The sequence below is a fragment of the Macrobrachium nipponense genome, chromosome 10, assembly GCF_015104395.2.
Source record: "Macrobrachium nipponense isolate FS-2020 chromosome 10, ASM1510439v2, whole genome shotgun sequence".
In the NCBI taxonomy this organism is placed as follows: domain Eukaryota; kingdom Metazoa; phylum Arthropoda; class Malacostraca; order Decapoda; family Palaemonidae; genus Macrobrachium; species Macrobrachium nipponense.
Window position 1 is genome coordinate 42,005,444 of NC_087204.1, and position 16,900 is coordinate 42,022,343.

The 16,900-nt window shown below is 47.0% G+C and overlaps 1 protein-coding gene across 2 annotated transcripts in view; it reads right to left on the reverse strand.

Moving 5' to 3' along the window:
- LOC135223583 (zinc finger and BTB domain-containing protein 14-like) overlaps positions 1-16,900 on the reverse strand; it is a 315,347-nt gene that overhangs the window by 73,751 nt on the left and 224,696 nt on the right. The window lies entirely within an intron of this gene.

Sequence of the window (16,900 nt, forward strand, 5' to 3'; positions counted from 1 at the left end):
TACCGAAGCTGAGTAGGTATTGTCGTAACAAACCTTTTAAGCGAAGTCCTTACCAGGAAAAAACCTGTAAGGATATAGATAATTCCGTAGCGAACCACAAAGGCAACTCTGGTATGGGTATATGACTTGTCATTCAGTAGTCGTATACAGCAAGTCTTGCTACTACATTCTTTTCCAGAGAGAGAAAAGGAAATCTTGCCCTCTTCGTTCTTTTCATCAATAAACACGAATTAGTATTAGTCGAAAGAGATCGCAATGAAAACTCTAGGATCGAAGAGAATCCCTCAAATTTTTATTCTCTTGGATATAAGGCCGTATTCTATGCCTCTATTATTTGGAAGAGCCTCTAATCAATGAATGAGAGCTCGTACAAATCTTGTTTAATTTGCAAACGATCCTGAGAAAAAACTCTATCATCATCTAAGTCCTCCTGACAAGAATGACGGCCGCCTGTGCAACATATTGCATTCTTCTCAGGAGACAGCTGTGCTTGCGGCAGATTTCCACCCGAAACGGACATATCGTGAACAGGACGACGGCCGCCTGTGCGGCACCTTTCGTCTCTGTCCAGAGAAATCCGCTCCTGGTCCAAATCATAAAGAGACGCTTCCCTGGTTGATTCTCCGTATGATTCTTTTGAGGAAGATCTTGGCGCTTGGTGCTTAACCGTTGCCGAAAGTCCGGTTTGTTCAATGCGCTTGGACGTATCTGTCCGTCTCGGACCGTGTCGTCTGTCCGAGCTGTCCACCTATGGAACTTGGCGCTTGGCTGGTGTCATTCCAGTACGACACCTCTGCCTGTCCGTCTTGTCCGCTTCTGGCGCCTGTCGCCCGGACGGAGTTGCCTGCGCACGACGTTTTGTCCAATCCAGGCTGTCCGCCTTGTCAAGGTTGTCCGCAATCGGCACGAGTCGCTTGGACACAGTTGTCCGCATAGGAAATATCCGCCTGTCCGGGCTGTCCGCGTCTGGCGAATGGTGTCTGGTTGGAGCCGTCCGCGTAGGACACTTTTTCCTGTCCGAGTAGTCCAATTCTGGCGCCGAGCGCCTGGGTGGTTCTGTCCGACTCGGACACTCTTCGTCATTGTCCGTATGTTGCGTCTCAATCCTATGAGTTTTCGTCCTTCTTTCTTTATTCGTCTCTGTACTCGTACGAGGAGTAGAGGAGATAAGTCTGGAGTCGAACGCCCGTAGGACGAGATCTCTTAACAGGAAGAAAATCGTCCTTTCTCCTCGGAAGGTCTTTTCTCAATACTCCTACTAAAGAGGAAATTTGTTCCTGCATTTTAAGTAGGAAGTCCGTCGCAGTTTCTTCCTTTCTTTGCCATGAATAGGAGAATGCGCTCGGAAGGCGTAGGAGATCGAGATATTGTCCTCTTGGCTCTTTTCTCTCGTAGGGAGAATCGTCCGGGAAACGTTCCGGGCACGAGTCCAACGTCGGAGCTTTCCCAACTAACTCTTGATCGGACACGGACAGTTCGTCGGAATTCCATCCACTTCTTCGAGGAGGACGAATCGGAAGACGAAAAGCACTCTTTTTAGGATGCCTTTCCAATGGCGATCCTTGGCAGTCTGGGACGCCTGACCGGTGGGGATTTCCGTAACCTCCGTACGACTGTCGACATTCCTTCTCCTCTGGGCCTGGGAGCTTGGAAGAGGTCTAGGTCTGGGAGCGAGACAGAGCCGATCGGAACGCACCCTCCAACTATTTTAGGACGCCTTTCCAATGGCGAACTTGGCAGTCTGGGACGTTCTACAGAGTCTGCCGAGGGGACGCCTGATCGGTGGGTATTCTCCGTAACCTCCGTACGACTGTCGACATTCCTTCTCCTGGGCCTGGGCCGGGAGCTTGGAAGAGGTCTAGGTCTGGGAGCGAGACAGAGCCGATCAGACGCACCCTCCACTTCAATGGGGAACACTATATTCAACTTCTTACCTTTTTAGAGCTCGCTTTTGAGCTAGATCCATTATCTTCAAATTTGCATATATAAATTTGTAGTTTTCTGTGGAGTAATAAGGTGATGAGGATGCAACAACTACTAGTACTGCTAATACTCTAACTGCTCGTTAGCACAAACGCTATTAAAGCTTATAAAGTAAGCGTATCTAGTTATATGCTTTTCTGACTTCCTAAAGTAGGAAATTAAAGTTTAATATTTCCTCAATAAAGTTGTAACCTTATTACATGTTAATAATGAATAAATATTAATAACTTCCCTTTATTGGCAAACTATGTGAGTGTCTACCGATAATTTCGGTAGTTTCAATTAGTATTTCCTTCGAAATTTCGAAGCGAAATTCATTAAAAGTTAATAAAAGCGTATGCCGAACCAAAGACCCAGTACTTCCCTGCAAAAGACAGCCCAGAAGATCGATGGCGATGAAACACGAAAATCAAATCAGGAGGAACCGTAAACGTATGTTTACAGTCCAAACGATAGAGAAAAATCTGTCCTTAGAAGGTAATAGTTCTATTCCTGCCACCCAGCGGCAGGCCGGTAGATCACCTGACCCCCACCTACCTGTAGTGTGTGCCGCGAAATTCGAATTTCTATCGGGGACGACGGAGTCTATAGCTAAGTATATATCTGACAGGGAAGTTGAATGTATGAAATTTGCCTATTCATGGAATTTTTCGTGTAGAAATATTTGCTAATTACTGTATTTTCATATTAATTTTATGACTAAATATGTACATTTTTCATGACAGTATAACTTGTAAAATAGGAACGTGAGCATAAGTATTTTCAGAGGAGGTTTTTGGTGTTTGAACTATCGAAATATGATATTGTTATGATACAATAAAAGTTTGTTCATTACTTACCTGGCAGATATATATATAGCTGTATTTTCTGAAGTCCGACAGAATTTTAAAAACTTCCGACACACGCAGTGGCGGCCAGGTGGTTAGTACCCATTCCCGCCGCTGGGAGGCGGGTATCAGGAACCATTCCCATTTTCTATTCATAATTTTTATTTCCACTGTCCCCTGAGGGGAGGTGGGTGGGTACTTGATTATATATATCTGCCAGGTAAGTATGAACAAACTTTATTGTATCATAACAATATCATTTTGTTCATGAAACTTACCTGTCAGATAATATATATAGCTGAATCCCACCTTTGGAGGTGGGAAGGGACAGAATAGAAGGATTTTGGGAAACAAATGCATGCAGATGATTTACATCTTGGTTCCACCTGTTAGCATAGCTGGCTTCGTGGTTACTGCCACGTAAGTCTGCTTGTGCTACTAGAGTGCCAGCGAGGTAGAGACCTATATAGCTGGTGCACTCCAGATGATCTGTCAACAGGGGCGAGACCACGACGTGACTAGACCATATTGACCATACCATGAGGGCTAAGAAGTAAAAAAATATATATATATATATATATATATAAATATATATATCACCACCTGACCAACCTAGCCAAAGTTAAGGTGTGTTAACTAAGGCTTAAGAGTTAAGAAGTCGCCGTTGTCGGCGACTCAACAACTAAATTAAGAGCTCTTCCTAACCATTTTCTACAGGATAGGATGAGTGGTACTTCTTAGCCCCCCCCCAAGATGTGTCTGCAGACACGTATGGCCCTAGCGAGCACAGATCTCATATGCCATCGTTCACATCTCGCAGGGAGTGTGAAGTGAACACAGAGTTGCTTCGCTAAAACATGGTACTCAGGATGTTGCTGAGTGCCATGCTCTGTTGAAAATGCTTCCGAGGCCGCGCCCTCACCTCGTGAGCATTCAGATAAAAGATTTCAAATCTTTGTGCAAACACAATGAAGGAGCATTTTTGAAAGAACTCCTTAACACTAAAGCCAGGCTGTTCTTCGATATGGGCAAGTCTGGTCTTTTTCGGAACACTGCAGATTGCCCGATTGACTTCGACTTTCTTGAGTTTTATGTAGATAAAACTTGAGAGACCCGACAGGGCACAGGACTCTCTCTGGCTCCTGCCCACTAACTTGTTGCCATCCTTGCATTCCAGCTCCTGGCCCACGGACAAAACGGGTTACCATTCTTAGGCCACAACGGAAGGGTTAGAGAGCACACCGCCTTGTGTTCTCTAAAGCAAAAAACTTGTGACGATGGCTTAAAATCTCACTAACCCTCTTTGTCGTATCTAGGGTGGTTAGAAGAAGGCCTTCCTGATCACATGCAAGAAGTTAACAGGTAGGAGAGGTTCGAATGCTTTGACATCAAGAACTTCAGACTACGTCTAAGTTCCATATTGAAAGCTTCGATCTGGACATGCACAGTCAGTCCGTCTGTACTAAAGTCAGGTGACCGACCAGTTGACCAGTCAGACGAATCAAGGACAGCAAGGCTGTACCCTGAAGACCATAAGGCACTATTCTTCGCTGAAGGATGAGTGTCTGGACTGCCTGGTCGATTCAATCTAAGCAAACCTTGAGGGTGTATCAACGCAACCCAACGTCGTCAGCGAAGCAACTCCTGACTCGAGCTTCTTGGTGCCAGGAGAAAGGAGCGAGGAGCAAAAAGGCGATTCAGTCCCGAAGGAAGAATGCCTGACAGTCCAACCTGGTCTCATGTTACACGATCATCGGGGGTTGTATAAACGCAACCGACTTCGTCAACAAGAAACTCAGGGCTACTATATGTCGCCATGATCTCAGCACGAGTGTCTGACTCCGAGAAAAGGCAGGTGAGACAAAAAGTAGATGGTGAGCGAGGTTCGAGATTCCACAGAACTCAAAGATCGTGAAGGGCTTTGTGTTTGACAGACGCAAATCTCTGAGCCCAAAGGCCGTCAACAACATATTTGCGTATTCTTTAATAGTTGTGATTGCCAGCTTATCCCATTCTTCAGACGGACATGGAAGACGGTAATCTTATTCCTGTCAACATCTCGATAGCCTGAACGTAGTCAAGACTCAGAGCGGAGAGGTTATAGGTACCTTTCGAGTTAGAGTAGACCGACTCTCTCGGAAAAGGTCCTTGGAAAGTGAACTAGGAAGTATGTGACCTCTGTGAATCCAGGATCCTGAAGGCCAACATGGGGCGATCAGCGTCATTGTCGCTCCCTGTGGACGTCATAAATCCTACATTTCCTAAGCGATTGAAAAAAGGGGAAAAGAGACAAATATCCATCCCCGTTCAATATCATAGGATGGCGTTTAATGGTACCGATCCCGCATCGAGAATAAGGGAGCAGAGAAGAAGAAGCCTCTTCGTCCTCAACATATCGAAGAGAAGAATGAAAGGGCGTCCCTAAAGTCTCCACAACTCTCAACTTACTTCTAAAGAAAGAATCCACTCGGAAGTCAATAGTTGCTGCCGTCGATCGAGACGATTCGTACGGGGACTTTCGCAATCCGGTAACGAACCTCTAGAGGATCGTTACATTCTACGCCTGTTGTTATAATAGGCTTTCTCGTAAACTCGAACAGGGACCGAGAGAAGATACTTCTTAAGATATGAGAGAGCTGTGGAATATCAGAGTTGATCTGGACCACTGGTCCCCAAAAAACTCGTTACGAGGACTGGAGGGACTACCGAATCGCTTTTACTTCTTTCAGATTAAGATCCAGGACATCTGAAACCCTATCCAGATGTCCGGCACCTTCTTTCTATCACCTCAGGTGATAAACGCACTGAGAGATGTTCAGAATCATTCCTAGATCTTGAATAATATTTCAGTTTCCCGGTAGGAAAAAACTGTGGTCTGAATTGCAGTCTATTCGGGGAAACAAACTTCTTCAGGAAGGAAATGGTCCCCAGCAAGCTCATCCATTCCCTCCCCGAGTAGTGCTTACTTAACCCTAATAAGGCTGCGCTTTGCCTAAGCAGGAGAGCATATAAAAGTGCAATGTTGCGGTAGACCTCGTAGTTCTATATCTGTTGCCGGTAACGAAGCACCGAAAGGATTAAGAGATAAACTCTGTGAACATAGTAAGGCAAAACGAATGCAACGTTTATTCATTCACGTAAGAAATCCCCTCAATCTTAGGCTAAAGTCCGTGATTGTAGGGCAGAGTTACAGTTAGTCAGTCAATCCCGCAGGAGAGACGTAACGCCAGCACAGAGATACGGTTAGTCAGTCAATCCCGCGGGAGAGAGAGAGAGACGTAAACCTACCGCGCATGACAGCGCCCGATCTGTTACTGGCTCGGTTGGACTGGAAGACAGACAAACAGCGTGACAGCAGCAGCCAGCAGCTTACGAACGTCGTCTCTTAAACTTTATGTCTGGGTTGCCAGCTACCTATTCTACGAAGAAATAGGTCCGTTATTTTTGAGCCGAAAGACTCTCAAGCTGGTATATTTAAGCGAAACAGAAAACGCTAAATATATAGATGCGTTTGTGTCGTCAGAACACTACCATACAACGGTAAAAGATAAATTGGAAACTCCTGGAAGGCTGCAGGGAGTAACGATTAAATGTCCTTAAAATAGACCAATAGACCTCTCGGTTGCCATCCGAAGAGGTAACTACAGCAAGCGTATATGACTTGAACCAATCCAGAAGTAAAATAACGAAGGCAAAATATGAAATTATATCACAATAAAGTTTGTTCACACTTACCTGGCAGACATATATATAGCTGAATTCGGAAATACAGCTACATACATATCTGACAGGCAAGTTTCATGAACAAAACTTACGAGAATCGAAGCAGTCAGCTCAAGCTTCTTATGTTACTGGACATAAGCGTTCATTGACGTAGTCTACAAGTCTATTTCTTGTACGAGTCTGCGAATGACGAATGAGAGCTCTTCCGAATCTTGTCAATAAGAGCTTATTCGCTTACGCAATATCAAGTTACTGAGATGTTTGTCAATGAGAACTAACCCATTTACGGGACAAAGAGATATTGTCAATGAGGGATACATGAATTGACAAAACGTAATCCAGGGAGTCAAGCATTTAATTTTTTCGATTCCCGTCTCAAACGAGGAAGGGGCAAGAATCCTGTTAAGAGACTGGCTTACGGCAGGTAGAACGACGATGTTCAATTCGGCAGCGTAGTCCCGACTAGAAACTAACAAAATCTATCATCTGAAAAACCCTTTCAGATGGGCTAAAAAAGCTTGCAAAATTATCCTGGAAGAGGAAGAAACTCTCCAACCAGCTTCCTCTCCCGTATCACAACTAATGCCGGCTAAAGCTTAAAATTTATTGGCAGTATGGCAAAGGAAGTCCTGTCTTGCGCTTTCCTGAAAAGCGTCCTTTTGATGAGTGCCTTTGCAAGAATCCCACTGAACGTTGCCGAGAGTCCTGACGTGCAGGACATGAAGACCTTGCATAAACCCGTAACTCCTTATCGCAAAGTTCTTGACTGCGGTAGTGGCAACTTAAATTATTGGCCGAATGGCAAAGGTTGCGGTAGAGCAAACGAGATCTTCCCTTGAGCTTTTCTTAACTCCATCCACCTATGCGAAAAGCAATATTAATTGACAGAGACCTCTTGAATTCACGAAACCCGATGTCTTGCTGGGTTTCGAAGAAGAAGTTGTCTGTTCACTTTAAACTTCCTCCGAAGCACTGCCTACTTCACATTCTTTGCAGGTGAGGTAGAAGGTATCACCGGAGGTAGAGGTAAACATTCTTTAGGCCCATATCTGAAACAAGAGCTTGAAGAGTTCAACAGAAACGTTCAGCCAGGCGACACCTGGCGTGCGCTGGTGCACGCTCGGCGTCCACTGGCGCTGCGCTCGGCGTCCCACTGGAACGCGTTCGGCGTCCACTGGAGCGCGCTCGGCGTCCACTGGCGCGCACTTGGCGTGCACCCGCGCGCGCCTGGAGTCCATCCAGAGCGTCCCCGGGGCGTCCGCTCTCAAAAGCTTCCTGCTACTATGACTTCTTTTACGTATTTCTCGGTGGAAAGACGGACACGAGTTCAGGCGACGTCGCCTTCTTACTTCTCACTGAAAACACATAACGAGAGAGAGGAGAGAGGACGTGAAGCGTCTCTTCTATAAAGCTTCTATTTAGAGGGCGCGAGTCCTTCCGAAAGCTCCAACCCCTGCATGGGGAGGACGCTTCGGAGGACGAGAAAGGGCAATCCTTTCAGGATTCGTGCACGCGCACGCACTTTGGCAGTCTGGGGATTTTCATCAGAAACTGCCGAAGGCACGCCAGATCGGTGGGGGTTCCTTGTAACCCTCCTTAGGCTTTCGACATGCTCCCTCCCCGGGTCCTGGGAGTCAAGCAGAGGCGAAACGAGGCCGATCTGACGCACCCTCCACTACACAAGGGGTATCACTGCACTTCTGCACTTCACTTTTACTCTCTAAAGCAAGCACTTTCGATTCCAAGATACGAATCGAAAGAGTATCAGAGCAAAGGGCAATTCCTCTACAGACACTGCTTAGGGTGCCCGAACGGCAACACTGCAGGGTTAGGAGTAACAATTACAGAAGCAGCACTTCACAGCAATGAAGGAGAGCGAGCACCTCTCGTAGACATATTCATAGCCCATAGGCCATACTACAGGGCTAGGCAAAATAAAGTCTACAGGAAGGTTAGAAGTTCACTACCTGACTTTTTTTTGTTACTGATTAATTGCGTACATACGAATCATACGTCTTCCTTACGGAATTAGACATGTTTATGATTAATTGCGTACATACGAAATCATACGTCTTCCTTACGGAATAGACAAAGTCTCACACTCCTTACATGACAAATCTCAACAAAGAAGCAAGACCCATACCCCTCGTACATACCAAGTGCGGATCTACCGAAGCTTTCGGTAGCCACACCCTATCTTTGCAGACAACCCCGTCTGAAACTAGCCTAACTAGATTCAGATATTTTATGCAAAAATGAAATCAAATTCAAATCAATTTAAGATAGCGTTATGCCTAGCCACAAATCCCACAAATCCAAAGTAAATAAATCAAAAGACAATTAGGATACTGTTAGCGGCAATGAAGTTTCCAAAATCCTAAGACGGAGGTAACTGAAAAACAGGTGTTTTCAGCACCAGCGACAGAAAAATTATGAATAGAAAATGGGAATGGTTCCTGATACCCGCCTCCCAGCGGCGGGAATGGGTATAATAACACCTGGCCGACCACTGCGTGTGAAGGAAGTTTTTAAAATTCTGTCGGACTTCAGAAAATACAGCTATATATATATCTGACAGGTAAGTTTCATGAACAAAATAGGCAGTTGTAAGTGTTTTCAGAGGGGTGTCAAGTATTTATGGATCTTAGCTATTTGGCAGGAGGTTGTGGCTCCCTATAGCCTGAGAATCCTTGGGGTCAACTGTAGTGCATAACTTGGACTCTTTCAAACATAACCAGTGAGGTGTTTAAAAATTATGTCTAGAAAATTAAACCAGACACAAAGTAATTATTACAAAAAAAATCTTGTTTATAAAGATGTGTTTTGTATACATTATCTTCAGTGCTTAAAAGATTTGATGACCTTGACAGCAATGTACCTACAAAATACTATATTAACAGTACTATATGTGACTATGAGATATATGTACAGTATACGAAAAAAATAAAGTTAAAATGTCATATTGAGATGGAGTTTTGAGTAAAAGTATACAATCTTAGTTTAACCAGACCACTGAGCTGATTAAAAGCTCTCATAGGGCTGGCCGAAGGGTTGATTATTATGTGGCTAGGAATAAATTGGTTACCTAGCAACAGGACCTACAGCTTGTTGTGGGATTCGAACCACATTACATATATTGAGAAATTAATTTCTAATGAGAAATAAATTCCTCTGATTCCACGTTGGCAGAGCGGGAAATCGAACTCGCAACTTACGAATCAGTTGGTGAGCACACAACCCACTTGTCCAACAAGGAACTAAATGGAGTTTTTGGAACAGAGATTTACTACAAAGGTCTGATTCAAGTCTACAGAACATCTGGTTATGCAACGAGTGCCACAGGTTTAGGGAACCCATGCTGAGGCGTCGTTAACGGAAGAGAGAAGTTCTGTTCAAATATTTCTAATGTAAAAGTCCCCAAGTTTCCAATGAGTTTACTAAATCATGAACACGTATTAAGACATTACAAAATAGTAGTCCAATGAGTTCGATTTCACAGGGTCTATGTAAAAGAAACATCTATGCAATAACAAAAAAAAAGTATCTACCAAGTTTAGGAAGTTTGTGTTGAAAATGTGGAGGTCAAAATTAAGTTGTACAAATCTCATTAACACGAACATCTGATGACTGTTAGTTTAGATGTGTTGAACTTTAAAGTCTACTTACCATAAATATTATGTCTATTGAATCATTAAACCAAAGTTGATTATCACAGAAACTTTAATACCCTTTTCTGATATGACACGGTTTAACATTCTTATCCACTAGAGAACAATAAGAGACTGTGGCTGAATTCCTGAGCAGAACAGCAGGATGCCTAGGACAGGAAACATGCTCCCGAGGTTTCTCAATGTTCCAGTACATAGATATGGTAAGCCTACTCATATTCATATTTCTGTCACCTTGTAAAACCACTAACAGATAGCCTACTGTAACATCAAAGGGTTATACTAGTGTCCATTAACTTTCATCTTGTAAGGTGAAGTACCTGACCAGTTTCATATATGAAGACTGACCCTAATAGACAAATTCTCTAAGACAATTTGTATTTTTCATAGCTACAAACCTGAGGCTTAAACAATAGGATAATTTCTTGCGCCTAGCTGGATCCGGTAAAAAAGTAGATGAAAGCAAGGAATCTTGTCGTATCTGGCAAGGCATGCGTAGATCGGGTGAAGAGTGGTCAAACACCAAACATTTGCCAGTCTTTCCCAACTCAGGATGACTTAATAAAAAGAGGGGTGGCTAGAGGCGGGCAGTATAACGTTAAGACCTCAGGTTTGTAGCATTAAAAAATACAAATTGTCTTAGAAAATATGTCATTTGTTCATACGCGAACAAACCCTTGGTCTTAACAATAGGATAGACTCATACTTGGAGGGAGGTATAAGATATCCTAGACAGGCTGGGGGCCTACCCACCAGTCCAGCTCTCAAAAGAAATAGTTCTTAGAGAGGGACTGAAGCCCGTTGAGAAGCTAGATACACTAAAATCTAACCACTCAGAACCTGAGTGACATACAATGATATATGGTATAACCATTGTATACGGAACCAAGAAAAACTGTGACTGTCCAAAAAAACAAACAGGGCACTAGGGTTTGTAGTACTCCCGACTCCTCCTTGCCCAGGAGGCGGAGCCTATGCTACGAAATAGTGGGTAAGATATTGAATACTGCACGACCACACTACCAGTATGACTACCTCACTCACCTGTATCAGACCAGTCCAGCAAATGACATGTCAATTCCTTAAACCGCCCGAAGGAAGAAGAAAAGGTACAAGAGAAAGAAGGAGGCAAGCCAACTCACTCATTCTCTCATCCACACAATCAACTTAGGTAAGATACAAAGGGCAACTATGAGTTGCACAACCTGTTGGGCAGCCACCACAGGACCCAGGGAAAATGTGTCCATAGATCTGTGGGCAACATCCTTAAGATAGAAAGAGGTGAACGTGGACTGGCGTAACCAAGTACCAGCTCTCAGTACTCTATGTACAGCCAAGTTCTTTTTGAAAGCCAGAGAGGGACCAATACCCCTAACGTCATGTGCTCTAGCCTCCACAGACGTGGTGATGGAATCATCAAGAGTCAAATATGCCTGTCTGATGGCTTCCTGTATCCAAAAAGAGATAGTATTCTTAGACACCTCTTTCTTCGTACGGCCTGTACTGACAAAAAGTCTGCGGCAGCCTGGTCTAAGGTGCCAAGTCCTTTCAAGATAGTAACGCAGGGCCTGGACAGGGTACAACAAAAGTTCTTGAGCATCACCAATCACCACCCACAGTCAGTCAGTGAGGGAATGGAGAACGAAGCGAACCTGTCATCATGCACTGAGGGATTTTGGGTCTTGGCCACAAACTCCGGAACAAATTCGAAGGACACTGACTTCCAACCCCTGGTGTGCTTCACCTCATAACTCAGACCGTGGAGCTCTCCTACCCTTTTGGAAGATGCCAAAGCCAAAAGAAAACTGTCTTAAGCGTCAGGTTCTTATCAGATGAGCGGCGCAAGGGCTCATATGGGCTCTTAGTCAAGCTCTTAAGCACCAAGGAAACATCCCACGTTGGGGGCTTGAGCTCTCTAGGAGAAGACAACTGCTCAAACCCCTTAACTAGCAGAGAAAGTTCCCTGGAAGAGGAGACGTCGATACCCTTCAGGCGTAACACCAAACTCAGAGCTGCCCTGTAGCCTCTAATAGCAGATACAGACAAACGTTTCTCGTCTCTGAGGAAGGTTAAAAAGTCTCCTATTCGCTGAATAGAGGTCGTGAGTGGAGAAAAACCCCGTTTACGACACCAATCACAGTAGATAGCCCATTTGCCTTGGTAAACTGCGGAGGTTGACTTTCTAAGACTGCTGGACATGTGCCCAGCTGACTTCTGAGAAAAGCCTCTCTCTCGGAGGAGATAGTTGAAAGCCTCCAACCGTGAAGAGACAGGGATTCTACTGACTGGTGGAACCTTTCTGCATGGGGCTGACACAGGAGATGCCGCCAAGGTGGAATCTCCCTTGGAATCTCCGACAACAACGATAGCAGATCTGGAAACCATTCCGCCTGAGGCCACAGAGGGGCCACCAGTCATTCTCAGACCCTGTGAACCTGACAGATCAAACAAAACGGAGGGAAGGCATACACCTCCAGGTTGTCCCAGGGATGTTGGAATGCATCTTCTGCCAATGCCAAGGGATCTGGGACCACTGAACAGAACACCCAGTTCCTGTGTAAGTGTGCCTTGCCAGCTGTTGTAACGTGTCGCCGAAAAGGTCCAGCATGGGTCTCCCCCAAACCTGGAAAAGCCTGTCCGCCACCACTTGATGAAGGGACCACTCTGTGCCTAAGATCTGATCCCGGCGACTGAGTTTGTCTGTGACCACGTTACGTTTCCCTGGGATATACCTGGCTGAGAGCTCTACCGAATTGCTGATTGCCCACTGGTGAAGCTCGACGGTCAAGGCATGAAGCTGCTGAGAAACTAGGCCTCCCTGTTTGTTCAAGCAGGCTACCACCGTGGCGTTGTCCGACATGAGAACAACAGAGTGACCCTCTACCATCCCCCAAAACTCCTTCAGACCCAGGAAAGCCGCCTTCAACTCCAAGACGTGATATGCTGCTTGCTTGTCCTCTAAACCCCAAACGCCTGAAGTGATGAGGCCGCCTAAGTGCGCGCCCCAACCGCGAGGGAGGCGTCCGAGAACAGAAGGAAGTCCGGAGGGAGAGAACACAGAAGGATGCCCTTCAATAGATTCTGGTCGTCCAGCCACCAACAAAGGTTCTTCTCTCACTTTCAAAGACAGTGGGACCATAAACAGGGGAGAGCCTCCCCCGCCGGAGACCAGAATTCCCCAAGTCTCCATTGCAGAGACTGAAGATGAAGACGCCCATGAGGGCCAGCTTCTCTAGGGAAGATAGCACTCCCAGAAGAACCTTGCCACTGATGAGCTGACTGATGCGACTTGAGAGGAAGTTGCGCGCAACAGCCCGCAACTTCTCCCATCTCTGATCCGACGGGAAAACTCTCGCCACTGTCGTATCAATGACCATGCCCAGGTAGAGAATCCTTTGAGTGGGTACGAAGTTCAACTTTTCCTGGTTGACTAATATGCCCAGGTCCAGACAGAACCGAAGAAGGCGATCCCTGTCTTACAGCAGCTTTTCCCTGGAAACTGCCAAGACCAACCAATCGTCGAGGTACCTCAGCAAACGGATCCCCTAAGCATGGCCCCAACTGACACAAGAGAGAAGACCCTTGTGAACACTTGAGGGGCTGTGGTCAACCCGAAGCACAAGACTTTGAACTCGAAGATCTTGTCCGCCAGAGAGAAGCGAAGGAACTTCCTGGGACGTGGGATGAACAGGGATTTGGAAAGTATAAGTCCTTTAAGTCTATTGACAGCATAAAGTCGCCTTCGCTCACAGCTGCCAACACTGAGTGCGGGGTCTCCATCTTGAACCGTGTCTTCCTGATGAAGCGATTCAAGGTGGATAAGTCGATCACGGGCCTCAGTCTTCCCGATGCCTTGGGCACCAAGAAGATGTGACTGTGAAACCCCGGGGACGGACGCACTACTTCCGCTATCGCAGCCTTGTCCAGCATTTTCTGCACCTCCTCCTGAAGAGCCAAGAACTTCAGAGAATCTGGGGGATACATCTTCCTGAGCTGCGGCTTGTCCGACAGAGGAGGAGAGAAGTCGAATGGCAACAGGTATCCCACCCAAAGGACAATTACCACCCACTTCTCCGCCCCATAACTGCCACTTGGCCCATTGGCCAGCCAGGCACACCCCCAACCCGTGGTGCAGGAGAGGGAGAGGTGCCCAACCTACCGACGGCCCCCTTGACCTCTGCTCCTAGGGCCTCTTCTTGGTTTAAAGGAACGAGAGCGAAAGGGGCGTTGATCCTGAGAATTTGGCTGTGACGAACGGGAAGGCCCTGCCAAACTCAAGGTCCTCGATGGCCTACCAGGTGACGATCTCCTCAATTGCTGCTGGACCGGGGGAGGAGGGGGGCCAAACATATCCGAGGGCGGGGCTCTGATTTAGACACGGCCTGGTGCACCAGACGGTCCTTGGTGTCAGCCCGACGTCGGTCTATCGCATTGTCGAGTTCCGTCCATGGAAACAAAAATTGCGATTCTAACAAGTCACCGTTCCTCAAGGCCAGCAAAGACTCGGTGTCAAGCGACCTCTCCATCCTAGACAAAGCCGCGTCCCTCCTAACCAGAAGAGGATTAGCCCATAAATCGGTACTGAGGTGAGCCAAATAAGAAAACGCCTTGCCCCCGGATTGCAAAAGACTGGCAAGCGAGGCAACATTCACCAACCCATCAGAGGACCAGTCAGAAGCTATCTTGGCAATCACACAGACCAGAGGTACAGCCAAGAAACTGTCTGCAACATGGAGGCCGCCGTAGATTCCAAGGCTAAGGCGTCTTGCGGAGATAAGGACGGAACCACTGATCCCACCTGTTCCAAAATCAAACCTGGCTTCAGGCGAATGACGTCTGGGTTAAGGTGGCGTGACAACAAAAATGCAGAGCTCGTAGCATAGTACTTCCTATGTCTTGTGAGAGGTGGAGGTAGGAGTTTGGTAGAGCCTCTAGAGCGAAGTGAACCGTCCCAGTCAGAGACAGAGGCGTTAACCTTCTGCAAGACCGACTGAACGTGCCCTGACAACGGCAGCTGGAGAGAAGATTTGGGGTCCTGAGAAGCTCCCACCAAGGCTTCCAAGCAAGGAGTGTAAGACGACCGATCCTGAGTCCTACTTTTCAAAATGTTGAACCCACAAATGAGATCAACAACCTCCAAAAAGGAAGACAGACTCCTGCGTGTCCCCTTCTTCCTGCTCTGGTACCGGGGACCGACGACGAGAAGGATGTGTAGCCTCTTCTAATGCGTTTTCTTCACCAAAATTCACAAAAGGGTTAGTGGGCAAACAGATTGATATCTCTGCTAGCCTATCTGGGCTGGGTCCAAGCGTCAGCCTCCGAGATGGACCCACTGAAACATTAGGCACATCACTTACCTCAACAGGTGACTCCAGGCGTCCATGAACAGACACAGGGCATGGTGGCTGTACATACGTTAGATGGGGGGTTTTTAAACTCGAGCACTCAAGATTGACAGAGAATCCCTAATAGTGAAGACTTGGAAACCAAGCAAACACTCCGGCTGCACCACCTCCGTGCTCACTACCTTCGACCTCTTGACAGGAGCCTTCAGGTCTTTACAGCAACGAATAGGCCTGGGAGAAGAAGGAGCACTACCATCACGTGCACGGACGGGGGAGGTTGCAACACGCTTGCAATGTGCAAGGACGGGGGGGGGGGGTGGGGTGGTTGCACGTACGAGGTTTGGTGGTGAAGCAATCCCTGCAGAACACACATCACTAACACTGCCCGAAACCACAGCACTCTCGGCGGCGAAGGATGGGCAAGGTCCTTAGCCTTCCAATGCCTAATACGCCCACGAGGCGTACAGGGGGACGAGGGAGAGGTAGACAGCACCAGATTCTTATGTGCACTCTTCTCGGAGTGCGGAGACGAAGCAACGCGTTTCCTACAAGTCCTCCTAACCGATAAGGCAGCCTAGCCAACTTCACATCAAAACAGTGTCCAGCCGTTGAAGCACCGCCTTGCATATGAGCTCGGATTGATGTGCCAGAAAAGGCTCCAAAGACAAGGAAGGGAGATGTTTCGAACTGGGCAGCAGAGATGATGTCACATCTAAGAGAGGCGGCTTGGAGGCGACTGGAAGATACGTCATCGATGAGAGTGACATCACAAGCGGTGGTGACGTCACGGCCTCCCCTCTGAGCGAGGGGGAAAGCGATGCCACAGGCGGAGGAATAAACAAAGATGGGCCCCGTGACGACAACAACGGGGCTGACGCCACAGCATCACTCCAAGACAAGGTGGCGGCAGACACCGGCGGAGCAATACAAGATGGCCAACTGCTCCCACCCGTGGAGACGAGGCCTGGAGGAGGGGGGATAGCCTGGCTGGACTGGGGAGGGGGGGTGCGAGCCTTCTCAAAATGTGCTAGCAATCCTCCCCAGGACGGGGTACCCCCTAGCCCAAGCGTCTTCCAAATCGCCGCCATTTTGGACGCCTCCGACTCTGGAAGAGAAGAGAATGATGAAAAAACCTCACCCTTCTCGGGAACCAAAAAAACTCCCGAAGAAGAGGGGGCTACTTACAAAATAAATACCCTCCCAGGCGACCTCCCGATACTTCCATCGACGAATCAATGGAAGAAAAGGAAGGAGATGCAGGGACAACGCTACTATGGGGGTTGACTACTGCGGAAGACGAAACATCAGGAATAGGAGTAAAACCCTCCCAAAAAGGAAGAGTGGAGACTCTCCG